Here is a 19930-nt window from a genome sequence, read left to right as displayed (position 1 = left end):
GGTGAGACACTCTGTCCTCCACTCTGAGCATTACCTGAGGATTTCGAACTGTCTGAAAGCACAACACACACGGAGTTCAAATGCACCACCCTACATGGGTTTTCTAAAGATAATTAGCCTGTGCCAAAAGAAATAACTCTAAGTGTGGTTTCTAGCTTTGTCTATAAGGGAAGAATAGAAGCAATGTAAATTCCAGAGTGAGGCTTTTTGGCCCTCCAAGATTAGCCTAATGACACCTATATGTATAGTTTACTTACTATCCGCATCACTGCACTGTTCTTATTTAAATTATTTCTAAAAGACATGTTTAATCCTGGGCACCCCTTGCAATAAATTAAACATCAGATCCCTTTTTTTTTAAGTAGTCAACAAAAATTAAAACAAGGATGTATCTAACATTAAAATATTCAGACACTGCTGAAAGTCCTAAGAGAAGTGGATGTGCACTAAGACATGAAATTCAGCAAACACTTCCATCTATCATGGGAAAAAGGAAAGGGTGGAAGGTATACGTTTTCTTTATTATTATTCAATGTGTTCAACACCAGGCTAGGAAATACATAAGATATCGTCATCTAGTCAGAATTATCATTCCACATACTACACAATGCTGACTGAACTCTGGTGAGTGCTTATTAAAAATATTAATTCAAGCCATTACTGCTAATGGCAATACTCATCACAGAGTAGTGGATATAAAACAGTATCAGTATAGTTATTATAAAAAGAAAGCCATCTACAACTCTCCTTACTAGAGACAAAGCAGGCCTCCAGCTTTAACCATGAACAATCATATCTAGTTTGAAGTTTAGTAACACTATACTCACAGTAATAGGTAAATTTTGAAAAACAAAAATGTACATCAACATTGGTGTATTCACAACTTAAACTACAAGTGTTTTTCCCTAAATTTAATTTCTCTTTAAGTGTACTTGTGAGTAGCGTATGTGTGTGTGTGTGTGTGTGTGTGTATGTGTGTGTGTGTGCGCGTGCGCATGCGCGTGCATGCGAATGTGCTTGCCTGAGTATGTGCACATGGGGACAGAGGCTGACTTCAGGTACCATCCCCTAACACTCTGCACTCATAGTATTGACTGCGGTAGACTGGCCAGCAAGTTCCCAGCATCCTTCTGTCTCTACCTATGTCCCCACCATACCCCACTGTGCTGAAATTATAGCCTCTCACCACCATATCTGGCTTTTACCCACACTTTGCTTGCATAAGCAAGCACTTTGCATCCAGAGCTGTCTCCCAGACTAAGTTTTCTTTTCTTTCTTTTAAATAAAATTTCTTTCCTGTGAAAAAGATACTAACCAATACTTCTTAAATTTGAGCTCTTTAATCATTCTAGGAATAAACAAAAATAAGACCTAGAGCCTTTGAAAAAAGGATTATACTAATAATATGACTATATTTATAACATTAACTAAAAAGATAGCTTATAAGTTATTATATAATAATGCTAAGGCAGTATTACTAATGATGTTAATATTATTTATCAAAATATGTGACAGACTATGAATAAATATAGTATTTTAAAACTTTATCAACTACAAAATAATATACATAGGGATGCCCTATTTTTTGAAGAAATTAATTCAGCAATCACACATAACAGCTGCTAATGCTGTACAATATAAAGACAGACCACAGTCAGGGCTTTCCTAAGTCTTCAGCCTTCAGACAGACCACAGTCAGGGCTTTCCTAAGCCTTCAGCCATTCTGATTCACGCCTGTCTGGAGAGCAGGTGCAGGGTCAGCTGCCTCTTTGTACATTATGAAGCTGCTGAAATACATTTAAAGTACTTTGTAGGATAGATCTATTCTTAAAAATAAACTGACTGGATTATTATTAAAATGCCACCCATATATAGAATCCGAATGCCAGGCTCATCATTTAGAAAGAAAGGATCCCTCAAGGAGGGTGCAATGCCAAAAATATTGAGAATGGAATTCCTAAGAGCACACCTCAGAAGCTGCTATAATATCTTTTTGTTTCAAACGTTAATTCTTTTTTTTTTTTTTTGAAGAACTATTCAGAGAATCAACCAATCGAGGAGCTGGTTCTTTGAGAAAATCAACAAGATAGACAAACCCTTAGCCAGACTCACTAGAGGGCACAGGGAAAGCATTCTAATTAACAAAATCAGAAATGAAAAGGGAGACATAACAACAGATCCTGAAGAAATCCAAAACACCATCAGATCCTTCTACAAAAGGCTATACTCAACAAAATTGGAGAACCTGGATGAAATGGAGAAGTTTCTAGACAGATACCAGGTACCAAAGTTGAATCAAGATCAGGTTAATGATCTAAACAGCCCGATATCCCCCAAAGAAATAGAAGCAGTCATTAATAGTCTCCCAACCAAAAAAAGCCCAGGACCAGATGGGTTTAGTGCAGAGTTCTATCAGACCTTCAAAGAAGATCTAATCCCAGTTCTTCACAAACTAGTCCACAAAATAGAAACAGAAGGTACTCTACCCAACTCATTCTATGAAGCCACAATTACTCTGATACCTAAACCACAAAAAGACCCCACAAAGATAGAGAACTTCAGACCAATATCCCTTATGAATATTGATGCAAAAATCCTCAATAAAGTTCTTGCTAACCGAATCCAAGAACACATCAAAACAATCATCCATCCTGACCAAGTAGGTTTCATCCCAGGGATGCAGGGATGGTTCAATATACGGAAATCCATCAACGTAATCCAGTATATAAACAAACTCAAAGACAAAAACCACATGATCATCTCGTTAGATGCTGAGAAAGCATTTGACAAAATCCAACACCCATTCATGATAAAAGTCTTGGAAAGATCAGGAATTCAAGGCCCATACCTAAACATGATAAAAGCAATCTACAGCAAACCAGTAGCCAGCATCAAAGTAAATGGTGAGAAGCTGGAAGCAATCCCACTAAAATAAGGGACTAGACAAGGCTGTCCACTCTCTCCCTACCTATTCAACATTGTACTTGAAGTCCTAGCCAGAGCAATTCCACAACAAAAGGAGATCAAGGGGATACAAATTGGAAAGGAAGAAGTCAAAATATCACTTTTTGCAGATGATATGATAGTATATATACGTGACCCTAAAAATTCCACCAGAGAACTCCTAAGCCTGATAAACAGCTTCAGTGAAGTAGCTGGATATAAAATTAACTCAAACAAGTCAATGGCCTTTCTCTACACAAAGGACAAACAGGCTGAGAAAGAAATTAGGGAAACACCACCCTTCTCAATAGCCACAAATAATATAAAATACCTAGGTGTGACTCTAAGGAAGTGAAAGATCTGTATGACGTTAATTCTTTAGTGCATACAAATCACTTATATCTAGTTTTTACTCAGATGTGTAAATACACAGAGAACTGAAAGACTAAACACCAAATTATAGAAAGGTTGACTGAAAAGCAGAGACAACATCATGCACTACTAAACCCAATGGAGAAAACACACATGGACATGCACAAAGAGAACAATTCTACAACTGTATTTGAATGGGCTGTTTCTAAAAAGGCATAAAATTACAGAGACATTGTTCTTGGTCTGTTTTACTTGATTCTGTGGGGTCATAATTTCTCCTGGTTACCTACGTAGAAGACTCCTGAGAGCTAGGGCTTTTGTTGCAGTTCAACACCTAGAACACTGCGCACTAAGTATATGTTGAATAAGAGGGAAGACGTCACTTAGGGAAGACACTGTAAAGCAATAATTTTAACCTCTTGATGGCGTAAATGACACAACACAAAGCACATCCAACTCTACAGGGTTCAGAACTGGAATTAAATATTCTAAGTACTCATTAAGCTAATGAAAAACATAAAACTACCTTTAAACTATAATCTCTTAAGGAAACAATTCAAATTCTGAGAAAAAAATAATATATGCAACAGTTTTCCAGCAAGAATTGTGTTTATTAAAAAAATTATAGACCTCGAAAGAGCAATTCTCAACTTCATAGGAAAAAACAAAAAAACCCAGGATAGCCAAAACAATCCTGAATAATAATAGAACTTCAAGAGGTATCACCATCCTTGACTTCAAGTTGTACTACAGAGTAATAGTAATTAAAAACTGCATGATATTGATATAGAAACAGACAGGTCAAGAAATAGAATCAAAGCCCCAGAAATAAACCCACACACCTATGGTCACTTGATTTTGGATAAAGAAGCCAAAACCATTCAATGGAAAAAGAAAGCATCTTCTACAAAGGGTGGTGTACTAACCAGTCCAACTGGATGTCTACAAGTAGAAGAATACAAACAAATCTATATTCATCACCCTGCAAAAAACTCAAGTCCCAATAGATCAAAAACCTCAACATAAAACCAGATACACTGAATCTCATAGAAGAGAAAGCACAAAGTAGCCATGAATGCATTGGCACAGGAGACAATTTCCTGAACAGAACACACATGACTCAGACTTTTAAGATCAACAATTGATAAATGGGACATCTCATAAAAATGCAAAGCTTCTGTAAGACAAAGGACACTGTCAATAGGACAATACAACAGCCAAGGGATCTTCACCAACTCTACATCTGGCAGAGGGCTAATAGCTAAAATTTATAAAGAACTCAAGAAGTTAAACACCAACAACCCAAATAACCCAATTTAAAAATGGGGTCCAGAGCTACAGAGAATCTCAAATGGCCAAGAAGCTATTAAAGAACATTCAAAGTCTTTAGTCATCAGAGAAATATAAATCAAAACAACTGTGAGGTTCCACATTACACCTATCAGAATGGCTAAGATCAAAGCCTCAGGAATAGCACATGCTGAGGAGGATGTGGAGCAAGGGGAAGACTCTTCCACTGCTGCTGGGAGTGCAAACTTGTACAACTACTTTGGAAATCAATTTGGTGGTTTCTCAGAAAACTGGGAATAGTTTTACCTCAAGACCCAGCCATGCCACTCCTGGGCATATAACCCAAAAGATGCTTCAACATCTCACAAAGACACTTGCTTAACTATGTTCATAGCAGCCTGTAGCCTCCCTCAGCCCTGAAGTAGGCTGATCCAGACTTTGACCTTGCTGCCCCTGAGAAGGAAATTACCCTAACGAGGAGCCTTCTGGCCTAGATGGCTCTTTTGTTCTGCCACCTGCTCTCTCCAAGACACTGCTACCTGCTGAGAGGCCCCTGAGACATTCCGGAGGAACATCCTATTCTGCACATCACCTACAGGCTGGCTCCAGACACCAAGAGTGGACTGGCGGGGGATGGGCCTTCCCCTTTATAAGTAGACTCCCGGAGTAAACTGGAGGGCCTTGAACAGAATCATGTCTTGGCTCCATTAACCTCTCGCCATCTAAGTCTCTTTCAGCCCCAGCCTGCCTCCCTGGTGTACCCGGTCCTTGTAAACCACAGGCCAGCATACAACAGCAGCCTTATTCATAATAGTTAGAAACTGGAAACAACCTAGATGTCCCTCAGCTGAAGAATGAATACAGAAAATGTGGTACATCTACACAATAGAATACTATTCAGCTATTAAAAACAAAGATATCATGAATTCTGCAGGCAAATGGGGGGAACTTGAGATTATCATCCTGAGTGAGATGAACGTGCATGGTATGTACTCACTCATAAGTGGATATCAGCCATAAAGTACTAGTGCCATGTTACACTCCACAGACCCAAGGAAGCTAAACAAGAAGGAAGGCCCAAGTGAGGAAGCCTGAGTCTCACTAAAAGGGGAAATAGTCATAAGAGGCAGATGAAGAGAGAGAACTGGGTGGGAGAGGGGATGGAGAGAGGAAGGGGGAGTTCAGGGTCAGGCGTGGGGAGGGTCAGAAGAGGTAGCCATATAGCGATGAGAATGAATGAAAATTTTACAATTGACAGGGGTGAGGAGGTGGGGAACATCTCCAAAATGAGACAGAGACCTGGGATAAAGTAAGGCACCCAAGAACCAGTAGAGGTGACCTTAGCTGTGACTTACAGCATTGAGGATATGGAACCTCCTGAGGCCATCTCCTGTAGTAAGGCAGAAACCCCAATGGAGCAAGAGAGACACCAATATACCCACAAAACTTTTGACCTTAAATTTATCCTGTCTACAAGAAATGCAGAAACGGGGGATGAAGCAGAGACTGGGAGAATAGCCAACCAATGACCAACCCAACTTGAGAGCCATTCCATAGGCAAACACCAATCTCTGACACTATTAATAATACTCTGTTATGCTTGCAGACAGGAGTCTAGCATGGCTGTCCTCTGAGAGGCTCCACCCAGCAGCTGATTCAGGACAGATGCAGATAGCCACAGCCAAACGGGAGATGGAGCTTGGGGACTCTTATGGGAGAATAGGAGGAAGGATTGCTGTGCCCTGAAGGAGATAGGAACTCAGGAAGACCAACAGAGTCAACTAACCGGGACCCCTTTGGCTATCCGAGTCTGAACCACCAACCAAAGAGCACATAAAGGCAGGACCTGGGCCTCCCAAACATAAATAGCAGATGTGCAGCTTGGTTTTCTAGTGGGTCCCAAATACCTGGAGTGGGAGATATCCCAAAGCTGTTGCATGTATGTGGGATATGTTCTTCTAGCTGGGCTGCCTCGTCTGCCTCAGTCGGGGAGCATGCGCCTAGGCTGGCAGAGACTTGACTTGCAGGGTGAGGGTACACCTGGGGGGTCCCCACCTACTCAGAGAAGGGGGTGGAGATGGGAGGAAGGATGGTAGGAGAGGAGGACTGAGAGGGATTTAAAGTAAGTAAGTAAAAATCAATCAATTAAAAAACAAAAGAAACAAGATCATCTTACATATTCAATTTTTTGGCTACTTAAGTTATTTTATTTTAAACCTGAAAATGGTTAAGTTGATAAAAAAAATAAAAAAATAAAAAAACACCTACTCAATTGGGTAACCACCTGACACTGAAGTGATACACTTTAACTTACTGAGAAAACATTTATTCTAAAACATGCTGGAAATTCAGACACCAGCCATCTGTGTTTTCCATTTGGAAGCCAATTATAAAAATGTTAACATATGTAGTCACAGAAATAGTTGCAAGATTTTCTGGGAAGATAATGTGTCCATATACATCTGTCTTCCAAACCTGGTTCAGATTCCAAGCAAATGTCTTACTCTAACCAGAACAAGAAAAAAAGACCAAACAGTCACGTATTCCTAAACTCAAGACTTACAGTAACATAATTAGTCGTTACCAGTAAAAAAGAATTTTCAGAACATCCTATTACATATAAAATATGTTATGTTTTTTAAAAGAATGCTTATAATCTACTTAGTTGTCTGTGTCCACTGAGGGTTTACCAAACTCGGCTAGAGACTAGTCAAAATATGTGACCCTAACAGTAGGACCTTTTAATCTAAGCCAGACTGCTACTTCATCAAACTTTCGTAATTAAATGAGATAGACGGCTTAAGCATTAGAGTCCTGTACAGATGGAAGTGGTGTAGGAACCTCTCTTACCCTCATTTCCTCAAAGGCTTTTTAGAAGAGAGAAGGCTGCCCAGTGTTACACACATGCAGGACAGAACTTGGCAGTTCTTAGGTAGTTAATACATAGTTCATTTATTCAATAGGAGTGTGTTGTCAATCATGTAGCCACTCTAATGCTAAGCCAGAGAACACACTGTGATGCATAGAACACACTTGGGGGGAAAAAAAAAAACCCTACTCTGATGAACTGTAATGCAGTAGGAAAAATAAATTAAACACACAAATATATCATTTCAAGCAATAAAGCATGGTTTTAGATTTTTTTAAATGTATGTTTTGAAAGAGCCTGAGACAGAAACGTTTGATTTGAATGAAGATGTAAGGAGAGGTCAGCCAACACCAAGAAAAGGATATGGAAGCCAGTGTACAAGGATGAGTATTAATTACCTGCCTGAGAGCACATCAGCAGTACAGCTTGGGTTTCTACTATCCTCCAACAGACTCATGCTTGGAATACCTGGTTCCAGCTGGTACTGCTACTGTGAGAGGGTATGGAACCCTAAGGAGGTGTAGCCTAGTTGGGAAAAGTAGGTCAGCAGCCAGACATCATGACCCTTGAACCCAGCACTCACGAGGCAGAGGCAGGCAGATCTCTTTTCTGCTTGAGAACAACTTTTTCCACATATAAGGCATTCCAGGCCAGTCAGGCTACGTAGTAAGAACATGAGAGGGGGGTGGCGGTAAGGGGGAAGAGGATGAGAATATGAGAATGTGAATGTGTGTTTTTCTCAACATATAAATTGTTGTAGGTAGCCTTCTCTCTGAGAACTAGCTTTTATGGTACCAGAAAGTACCATGCCAGCTTCCAAAGGAGGGAAGCTACCAACAATACTACCCAGCTACAGCTCCTATGTACCACAGCAATTGGCCTGCATGGCATGATAACCCTAAGGGTGCTGTAGTGGCAAGCACACCTTGGTGGTAACCAACAGCTCTCTAATTTGACTTAAAGCTCACTACACAAGAGAGAACTCATGACTGGTATTGGAAAGGTAGCCACCTACCCAAGGCTGGTAAAACTCTAGACCTTGGAGAAGAACCAGCAGCTACACTTTACCAAACCACCATAACCCCTAACTGATGCTAAGTACAGAAATGTTCTTTTAGCATTAATCTTTACCTTATGGGTGCACTAAATGTATTCTACTGAAAATGAAACATATTTCTAAAGTATGCAGAACTAACTTTCTAGGAAAGCAGCAGTGAGCACAGACAGCCTCTACCATCTACAGCAGCCCTGATTCTCTACCTACTTCACCATGGTGAGAACACATGAGTCCATTAGATTCTTCTCTTGAAGTTAGGGAACTAAGAGGTTCTAGCGGCTTGAAAGAGCATGCTCCCCCAGAGGATTGTCTATTTGAACACTTGGTCTCCAGTCAGTAGTGCTGTGTGGGACATGTAGGAGGTGTGGCCTTGTCAGAGGCAGTCTGGCCCTAGAGGAGAGCATGAGAGTCAGTTCTCTCACTCTAATGCATGTCTGAGGCTCAAGATGTGAGCTCTCTGCCTAGTGCTCCAGCCGCCAAACAACGACCCACCACCATGATGACCTCACTGTTGCGTACAGCATCAACACTGGTGCCATACAAAAGAAACTCTTACATAAGCTGTAGTGGTCGTGGCCTCTTGTCCCAGCAGCAGAGCAGTAACTAAGAGGTAGTAAACTATCTAGAAAGACAAGGGAAACATCCCAGTGAAGGGATCTAGGATCAGCGCGTGATGTTTTACTCACTGGAATCTTAGCTGTCCTGCTCTGACAACCTCTAAAGTGCCCTTTGCACCCTGTTCAACCATACACAGGCACGAATACTTTCCTCCTTACCCAACAGAGCCAGGGTTTTATTGCTGCCACTGCTGCTTGTGTTCTAGCATTGGATGACCCCTCCTTCCTCAGATACACACCAAGTAAAGTAACTGCTGTACAATAAATCAAAACACACACACACTCAGTGGAGCAGAGTCAGGAAAACTGGTTCTGCAAGTGGCACCCAACCCTTACTGCTCACTGAGTTTCAAAATCAGGAAGCTTCTTCCTACCCTAACTTTTCATTTTGGTAAGCCATGTGGCCTAGACGGCAGAACTTTGAAGCCCGTTTCCCAGGTGCTTCTGACACAGTAAGATGTGGCTGTGCACTTACTCTATGAGTAGACAGGTCTCCAGTGCTAAGCAGTTTTTCTTTGTGTCCCCTATTCGCACTGCACTGCCTTTCTGCTCTAGCAAAGGGTTTCATACAGTCCCAGCTAGTCCTGCCCTCCTGACCCTCCTGCTTTTGCCACCAGCCCAGCTATCTGCCCCTTCTTTTGGTTTTAAACTGTATTTGGGGGCTCCGCTGGATAGGACAGATCTAGGAATCCACCCCTTGCATTTGGTCAGCCGCAGGCATGTATAGTCAAAGAAAGCTGATCTGAAAAGGAAGAGATAAAGGATACTAAGAAAGTGACAAGTGACAGAAAACAGCAGCAGTCAAGTGGCTTTTCGGGTTCCATGGAGCCTAACTATCCTCCTCTCTCCTCCTGATCCATCTCCACAACAGCTCTTTATCTCTTCTTCACTTACCTTAGCTTTTGTTTCAAAACACAGAAACCCCACCTGAATTAGACTGCTTTGCATTTATCTGCTCAAGTCAGTAGTGTGTGTGTGTTTAAATCAAAGTTTTAATGTTTTCTTTATATAACAATTAACTCATTACTGCTCTGGTAGCAACATATCTATCTGAAAATGGATCCAGTACTTGGAAAGTACTTTTCACAGGTGAGACAAAATGAAACAATGAACACACCCTCTTTTTAACAGTTCCCACTACTTTTACAATCAAAGTTGTTCCATGTTCAGTGGCTCGCATGGTTCCTGGTTAACTGACCGTTCATTCCTTCTCTGGCTCATTTTCTATTGTTCACCTTAATCATCTAAGTTTCAGTATGACACAGATGAAAGAAATGTCTGACACTCTCAAACACGCAATAGCCTCACTGTGTCAATGGCTGACACTCTTAAACATGCAATAGTCTGGGTTTTTTTTCTTTAAATTTATTAATTTATTTTATGTGTCAGTGTTCTGCCTGCATGTACCACATATGTGACTGAGGCCCACTTATGTCAGAAGGCACTGGATGACCCACAACTGAACTTGAGGATGGCTGAGCCACTGTGTGGAAGCTGAGGTTCTCTACAAGAGCAACACACATTCTTACCTTCTGTGCTGTATCTCCCACCCCCTGACAGTGTTGTAAGAGTTTTAACTTTATTAGCTAACTCTATGATATAACACTGGCTCCTGAGGCACGTACTGTAAGAGCTCCTCTTTTTACAGATGTAAAGAAAGGCAAGGAGAGGTAGTCTCCTACTCACAAGGTGAAAAAATACAAACTCAATTGGATCTTACATTGCCTTTGCCTGGTTTAGTCTAACCTCACTACCTACAATTACACTGATTTCGCAACAAAATTTCTTAAGAAATTCTACTCAGAAGTCTCAAAAAGAACTTCTGATATATATGTCACAAACTGATTTTACAGTCTTGCCCAAAATCAACAACTTGGGTTGTCCATCTGGATGTTTTTAAGTAAAATATTGACATCTATCCGCACATCCGTCTGTCTGTTTATTTAAGGGAGGGCGGTACCGTGGCACTTATGTGGAGATCAGAGGACAGTTTACAGGAACTAGCTCTCTTCTTCAACTACATGGGCGATGGGGATCAAACTCAGGGCTATCAGGCTTGGTTTTTATCCAAGAAACCCTTACCAAACTGCCAAAGCAGCATTAGATATTCCGCCCTCTCTGCTTTTTAGACCCCTAGTGACTGGGTGTGGAGGTTTAGAGGAGGAATGGCCCCCACAGGAGCACAGATTTGAGCACCTGTTCCCCGGGTGGTAGTGCTGTTTCCAAGGTTATGAAACCTTTAAGAGATGGCACCTTGCTGGAGGCAGCATATAACTGGTGTGGGCTTTGAGAGTTTGGAGCAGCATTGCCCCATTCTTTGCTTTGTGACTGCAGTGGAAGAGGATCTCAGCTCTTTGCTCCAGCAGCCTGCTGCTATATATTCCCCACCACTATGGGCTGCTCTGGAATATTAAGGCAAAATAAGCCCTCGTGTCACTACTTGTGTTTGGTCATGGTGTTGTACGGCAGCAAGAGAAAGGAACAGATAAAGCAGCTAAAGTCTGTGAGTAGCCAGCCCATGTGTTTCAGGTCCCACCCAGCAGCACAGCACCTTCCCTGGAGAAATGGCTAATGAAGCAAAGGACAGAAAGTGTGGCTTCTGAGGAAAAAACAGAGCCTAACCTCAGAGCCCTCAACACACAAGCCTTAGCAAGCAGCAAAGACTTTGTGCTGAGTGCTGCATTCTGAAGTGTGTGTAAATGATAAACCTATTCAGCTTCATTCAGACATTAAAATGTTTAGGTTTTAATATTTTAATGTAGTTCCAGATAGTTCAGCTAAATTTAAGGCTTAAAAAAAAAAAAAAAAAAAAAAAAACCTCTTCTTGAAAGGAGGACAGAACAACCCTAGACATACACACTCGAACAACATCAAAGTCTCAGTGAACAGCAATGTACAGAAGGAATCACAGCTATGCACTGCAAACAAATATTGCATTGCTCAAGAACCAGAGGGGTAAGAGACTACTGCAGAGTACAAAGCGGACTGCAGAGCTAAACAGCCTGGCAAGCCACTGCTGGAACAACGCTAAGTCTCGATATTTTCAATAGTTAGCACTCTTGAATCTATCAATTCAAGTATAAACAGTCTATTATCGTGCCTAGAGAGGCATCAAGTGCTTTAAGTTATAGTGTTTTAGTGATAACTAGCATGGGATTTTTTTAAGAGGATACAATATTATAACAAAAATCTCTTTCATTGGTGAAACATACATATAGGTCTTTCGTGTTCATGTATTTTTAAAAGATCTTTTCATGACTCAAGACCAAATGTGTTCCCATCATAGACTTGGACAGCAATGACTAGGCCAAAGGCCAACAGGTGCCCGCTTCAGCAAACTGCACACACTTGTGAAACAGCTGGCACAAACAGTCTCTGGCCCACAAAGAAAGCAAGGGTAAGCCATGCTCCAATCTACTCACGAAAAACATTATTTGTGGCTAGCAAAAGTTTACATTGTGTAAGCACAGGAAGGTAACTCCAATGGGATGTGTTTCTGTCTGTCCATTCCTGGCACATAAATATCATACATACTGTGCATGCATGCATGCGTTCGTGTGTGCATGTGTACACAGAATTATATAATATATAAAATAAGGTGGTAAAAGTACTGTTAAATGTAGACCAAGACTTTAAATATTTTTCTAAAGATCCACTAGTGGTCAAAAAAAAGTACATGAAAAGATATTCTTCATCATTAGTAACTGGGAAATCCTGAACTAAATCCCACTCTGCATCTACTCAGGCTGCTTCTAATAACTTAAGAAAGAAAACACCGGTGCTAGTGCAACAAGAAGACACTTAGACACTGTAAACAGGAACGGACAACAGTACAGCTACTGTCCAAAATGACCTGAGATGCCTGCCAAAGCATCAACGCAATCTGCACACGACCAGATTCTCACTCCCAGGAAACACAGCAGAGAAATGAACAGGTACTCCAGTACAGGGACACAACTGTTAGAGCAGCACGGACCACCACAGACTAAAGGTGAAACCAACCAAACTCAGACCAATGGATGAAGTATAAACAAATCAACTGGAATAGTATTCAGTTGCTTCCAGCTAGACAGACAAGGGAATGAAAATATCTACAGAACAAGGTTTTATTCTGGTTTGGTAAAAATAGGCATGGTGGTAATGGTATAATGTAAAGCTATGCCACCGAAAAGTTTGTTTCAGAATGGTTTGTGCTTAGGTGAATCTTACCGGAATTTAAAAAATAATAATCCAATACTAGCTTTTCATGTGCAGTATTTCTATCAGTATTTTACTAATACCTTCAAGGCATAGGCTTGTGATCCAGGTGCTGTAACAGGATTCTTCTTGTAGCCAACAGGGCACTGTTCGCAAGAATTTAAGTAAATGCTTGCTAAGTAAAAGTCCATAGTTGTAGTTGTGTTTAAAACAAATGAGAGAATAAATGCCTCCAAAGTCCTAGAGTCTTTTCTACTAGGCCAGAGTACAGAATTATATATATTCTCTCCCTCTCAGAGACCTGCACATGCGCACACAGAGAAAGAGAGAGAGACAGAGAGAGAGACAGAGACAGTGCATACACACACACACACACACACACACACACACACACATACACACAGATAAAATGAGACAGACAGAGAGAGAAGCAACCTTTATAACAAACAAACTTTCAAATTTTCAGTAGTTTTGCAAGTTAAAAGGTTAAAGTTTTAGCAGAGCAGTGGTAGCACACTTTTAATCCCAGAACTGGGGAGGCAGAGGCAGGCAGATCTCTAAGTTCAAGGCCAGCCTGGTCTACAGAGAGAGTTCTACTACAGCCAGGGCTACACAGAGAAATCCCATCTTAGGGGTGGGGGTGGGGATGTTTCAGAGGATACTAATCAATTGAAAAGAATTCCAAATTTTAATTTTAGAAGAATATCGCTGCAAAATAAATATGCTATCCTCATCAATGTTCAGCAGGTTACTTTTTTCTCACTGCCATGTCAGACAAGGCTAGCTAACTTCAGTTTCACTAAAGCACAATTCTCGAGCACTGTGTAGCTTTGCTCTTGCTAGAACCGTTTTTCTTTATACAGTGAAGACATCTGGAGCGGGACTGACAGCTCAGCAGTCAGGAGCACTTGTTTTTGCAGAAACTTTGATTTGGTTCCCAGCACCCACATGGAGGCTCACAACCACCTATAACTCTAGTTCTAGGGGACCTTTTCTAAACTGCAAGGGCACTAGGCATGCACATAGTGCACACATATGCATGCAGGGAAGACACTCACACACACACAATCTTGAAATAGGACATTGTTTTCAAAGATTTTTGAGCCGGGCAGTGGTGGTGCACGCCTTTAATCCCAGCAGTTGGGAGGCAGAGGCAGGCAGATTTCTGAGTTCGAGGCCAGCCTGGTCTACAGAGTGAGTTCCAGGACAGCCAGGGTTACACAGAGAAACCCTGTCTCAAAAATAAATAAATAAATAAATAAATAAATAAATAAATAATTAAAAATGAAAAAAAGATCTGGGATCCATTCTTGTCACAGGATACCTGGAACATGTTTGTCACCTGACCCCTTCAGCTTGATGGAGAGTACTGCCATTGCTGAGTAACAGCGTGTAGAAAAGAAGCAGGACAGCCAGAGGAGGACTGTGACAAAGGAGTGGGACAAAGACCGTTCAAACAGGTGAAGCTTTCCCTTGGGTCTCTTTGCCCTGTGTTTTGCCACTGGGGGTTTACTCCAGAGACCTTGCCTTTGAAGAAGCATTTTTCTCTCACTTCAGTGAAACCTGCAGATAATGAATGACTTTTCGATTCCTGCTCTGCCATGCTGTGAATGAAGGCATTAACTCCTGCACTGCTGAGAACGCTAGACTAGATACTTCTGTCACACCTAAGACCGCCTATCAAGAATCAGGAAGGCAGGAAAGAAGTGCGCATGAAAACAGAAGGAGCAACTGTACAGAAAGAAGGTGAAAACCCTGGCTGTCCACATCTCAAAGAAAAGAAAGCCTTTTTCTCTTTGCATATACCTGGTACTACTCAAACCGTGAATGCTTGGTGAACATATAAGAATCATAACTGCTGACAAAAAATGAAGAAGCCAAGAACTTTAATTAATTCACTAAACAATGTCTATTATATAAAGCACTGCCTCCCTGGCACAAAACTTCCATTTTAAAAATTGTACTGTACGTACCAAGCTTTTAAAAACATTCCTAATATGATTTGAAGATATAGTTGTATTATAATACTCTTCATAAAACAGTAAATTTCCAAGTAATTTTACTTGGAAAAAGTAAGTCTTTTAAAATGGAGCTGAAATGTTTGGTTCAACACAGGACAGACAGCCTCTGTGGTGCCATTCCTGATCTTTTCATAGTAAACAGGGTTTGCCTGGGTCTGAAAATACTTAATAATCTGGTAATATCGTCTCTCCTCAGGAAACAGGATTTTTACAACACTAATACTGAGGACCCTACAGCAAATGCAAAGACAACCACGAAGACACTAAGCTGGCAGAGAAGTCTGCTCTGCTTGGCTCCCTTCTCCTTGGAATTTTCACAAACTCGTCTATGAACCCCAGTTTCTGGGTTCTTTAGTCACTGCAGACCTAAAACAGCAAAGTAGGAGCAAAGGAAAGGAAGGGGTAAGGCCAGATGATCTGTCCCCAGCAATGAGTGCAAGAGAGATCCACTGGGCTTGGAGTGTCTGGGGCACCCGTCTGCAGTGCTGAAGACAGGCTGGAGGAGCAGGAGTTCAAGGCCAGCCTGGGCTACATGACACTTTGCCTTAAAAAAACAAAAAACAAACAAACAAACAAACAAACAAAAGGACATCGCCCAAATGCCTTCTAACACCGAAGCCAGCTATATGACACGAGCAATGCTGAGTAAAGCAGAACCAGCCCAGGACCACAGGGCACCTGGGACCTAGTTAAGCCACAGTGCTCTATGGGACAGCACACACCTTACCATACCGTAGCGATAAGGTTTGATTATTTTTTAAAATAGTATTTTAATTTTTTCCTAATGATAACAGAACTATTGTGGGGATGGGGATACGGCTTGGGACCATAAGAACAGGAGCTGTGCTAGCCTTTGGTGCTTCCTGCCAGACATCTTTCAGGTTAATTACTTTTCTTGTTACGGAGACCAAATACCTGAAAAAAAGCAACTTTTCTGCGTCCCTTTGTGTCTGCCCTTTGTCCCAAGTAAAAGAAATAAGTAAACAAAAGAAAGCATAGAAAACATCTGTCTGTAGCATGTCACAGTGTGTGCCACAGAATACCCTCTGGCCACACATGTCTACCTGGAAATGTCCATTGCAGGTCATTGGTCCAGTTCAAGGCCTCTGGCTTCTATGACAGCATCCATACTGGGACCTAGTTAAGCCACAGTGCTCTATGGGACAGCACACACCTTACCATACCGTAGCGATAAGGTTCTCCTCACATGGAGTCCACTAGGAGAGGCTATTGTCCTATGACACTGGAGGTCCTGAGCTGTGGATCCGCCCCTTTTACATGTGAAGCAGCTCACAGATGGGAGAGACACTGGGTGGGCCAGCTCAGAGCCCTGGATCTGGGACTGGGCAGGGACTGAGCTGGTCAGCCCAACAGCCTTTCACCCAGCACTATTTGTGGTGATTTACCCAGCTTAAAGTCTTTGTAGAATGATCTTGTGCTACATATACACCATAATTTATTCTCCTTTACTGGATTTAGATTGGTATAAAACATTTCGTAAAATATACTATAATGTATACATGACAAGCTATTTTTAAAGTGAGTGTTTATGTGTTCTAGATAAATGGAAATTTTCAATGAAACAACCTACCAATCAGTTAGTTACCAAGAAAAAGATTTAAGAATTGTGATTTATGAAAACAAATTATCAAAGACAACAACTAAGCCCAGTAAATAGGAAATGTGGAAAACCAAGCTTCTAAATGGGTTTTGGAAAATGATTTTATATGTTCTTTTCTTATGCAGCAATGAACAACTTTAGACTAAGAATTCTTTATTACTATGTAGTAGCCATACTTACAAAGAAGCACCCAGGGAGGACTCATTTCTCATTCTGTTCACTCAATAAGCAGACATTGTATTGAATAATTACTATCTGATAGATAATTAGAAGCTGCATTAACATAATAATAGAGCATCGTCGTATAATGTTCCAGGAAGTAAACAGTATCTAAAACATTTTACCAAACTAGGGAAGATAAATTATCACAGGCCCTACTGCAGAGCGCCCGCACTTGACTCACTACCCTGTGTCTGCCTTTAGACCCACAGAGCAGAGGCAATCATCACATCTGTACTTTCAATTCCTGCCATAAAACGGGACTTTATGAAGTCAGCTGGATCCAGGGCTCTGCACTGCACCACAGAGCTACACCCCCCAGTCACTGATTATATTCACAATACGGTTTTTTTTTTCACTCCTAATTAGAGGCAGCATGTTTATACAGATGAAAGACACATGTAGTGCTTTTGAAAACACAAGGTGCACTTTATGACCCATGTTCATTTGAGGCTCTACAAGCGTAATGGCTGCAGAACATTCCTTCAGGTAACTGAGAAAACTATTTTCTTCATGTTGTCTTCATAGGCTATCTCAGTGTCTGTTTGTTACATTACCAGAACTACTTATAAGACACATGGGTATAACCCTCATGGGGAGAGTAGGTGCAATTCTATGACAAAGTAATATTTTAAATAAAGTAATTTTAGGAGAGAGACTGCATCCCCAAAGGCAGAGCTATGAATTATGTGCAGGGACACATTTGCTGTCCCTTGTCACCATCCACCTTGTATAGTATGTTTTGAGACAGGGTGTCCAGATGACACTCAAGCTTGGTGTTTTGGCTAGAGGACTGGACAGGACGTCCCACGGGTCTGTCTGTCCCTTTCTCCCAAGCCCTGCATTACAGATGCATGCCACCATGTCCAGCCGTCCAGCTTTGTGTGGGCGCTACAACTATGAACCCCGGTGTACATGCCTGTACAGCAAGCAGTTCACACAGTGAATAGACCACCTATCTCCCCAACCCCACAAAGACAGCATTTTGAAAGACAAAGAGACATGTGTAGAAACCACATTCACAATCTCTTCTAAAGATAAATCCAGTATCTATTGGCAGCAACTTAACCCTAAGACAGGTCTAGTGAAGGCAGACAAAGCTCAGCAGGAGTCCCTCACACATATTTAGCACAGAATATATTTAGGGAAGGGAGTAGAAATTATGAAGTAGTCAATAAGACATCTACCTTATCTGGACACAGTAGCTCACACACAGAATTCCATCGCTCTGAAGGTTAACACAGAATTGCCCTAGAGTCTGAAGCCAGCCAGCCTGGACTACACATTGATCTCTAGGCTCACCTGGACTATAGTCTAAGATTCTGCTAAAGAAAGAAAGGGTGGGAGAACAAGAGAGGAAGACTGCACACTACACCTCCAATTCCTTCAATGCTCTGAGCCCGGTCAGTCCCTTGGGGTGCACAATGGGAAGCTAAGCTGGGCTTTCCCTCCATTTATAGAATGCCACAGAGACACATTCAAATCTTGACCTTACACAGAGGATGCTTATGGGAAACCAACTAACTATATTCTAGAAATACAAGATTAGCTATTGCACACACTCCTTTAACAAACTAATGCTGAGCATGTACCAACGTCTCTCTCCAGTAGGGCCCTTCACTCATTACTGACCTGCTTCCTTTGTTAATGATGTGAGAGAAGAAAAAAGAAAGGTAGGTGCCTTCGTTAGGGTTACTATTGCTATGATGAAACATCATGACCAAAGCAATTTGGAGAGGAGAGGGGTTTATTTAGCTTACAACACTTCCATATCACAGTTCCAAACTAACAAGTACAATAAGCTTAAAATATAACTTAATTATTCCCAGTAACAATAAGGTCTTAAAAAAAGGCACTATATCTTAAAGGTAACTTCATTTTTGGGAGCAAGGAGGTCCAAAGGTAAGCTCAAACAGGTAATTTTACAAAGAAATCATTCTATTCCATTCATAACAGTGTCAAATTATTTAGTAAGCCCACTGGAAGATGCCTACATATAAGTCTGGATTATACATGACTTGCCATACCCGCATACCCACACAAAATCAAACTTACCAAATACATAATAACAAATACATTATCTAAAACAGCAATTCTGTAGGTGTTTTAGTCTATGGAACCTTTCGATGCCCCGAAGTTCCATTCCACACATTACAAAAGAGCCTGCCATGACAAAGACCTCAAGCACGAATATACAAAGAACGGCAAAAACAAAAACAAAAAACAAAAAACAAAAAGAACGCCCCTACAGCCAAGTTCACAGCTGGCACTTGTGGCACACTCAAGACACTGCCGAGGCAGCTGTCACAGGCCAATCACACACACACACCAAGAGTGCCAGCGTGACACCTCAAGAAGGCAGGCTGATGGTCAGCGCAGGGGTGTTCCCGGAATAAAGAAAACCCTAAACCCTTGCTCCGGAAAGCACAAAGCCTGGCCGACTCCCTGAACTCCCTTCAGAAAGTGAAAGGGTGGTGGCTGCGAAGCAATTCCTTAGCAGTTAACAGCCGGGGTGAGAGGGGGTTTTGTGTGGCACCGGGGAGAAAGGAACCAAGCCGAGCGGTGCAGTCATCAGGTCTCCAGCAGCAGCAAGAGAGGGCGGCTCTTCAGCCCCAGCCGCAGCCCCCTAGCCCCAGCCGCAGCCCCGGCCCCGGCCCCAGCCCCAGCCCCAGCCCCGGCCCCGGCCCCGCGGCCCGGCCTCTCCCCCAGCCTCCGCCCCGGGTC

General features: G+C 41.7%; 1 protein-coding gene and 1 long non-coding RNA gene across 13 annotated transcripts in view; both read right to left on the bottom strand.

Annotated features, from left to right (window-relative positions):
* The window catches only part of Akap9 (A kinase (PRKA) anchor protein (yotiao) 9), a 152469-nt gene that overhangs the window by 131745 nt on the left and 794 nt on the right, over nt 1-19930 (bottom strand). The gene's annotated exons all lie outside the window — the stretch shown is intronic.
* Nucleotides 351-19871, bottom strand: Gm51438. The gene is made up of 2 exons (XR_003955841.1): nt 16504-19871; nt 351-16051 (listed from the first exon to the last, which is right to left on the bottom strand). It is a non-coding gene; the product is annotated as a predicted gene, 51438 (long non-coding RNA).

This window comes from Mus musculus, chromosome 5 (genome assembly GCF_000001635.26).
Source record: "Mus musculus strain C57BL/6J chromosome 5, GRCm38.p6 C57BL/6J".
Classification (NCBI taxonomy): Eukaryota; Metazoa; Chordata; class Mammalia; order Rodentia; family Muridae; genus Mus; species Mus musculus.
Note: the sequence above shows the minus strand (reverse complement) of the source record. Positions and strands in the feature narration are given on the sequence as shown.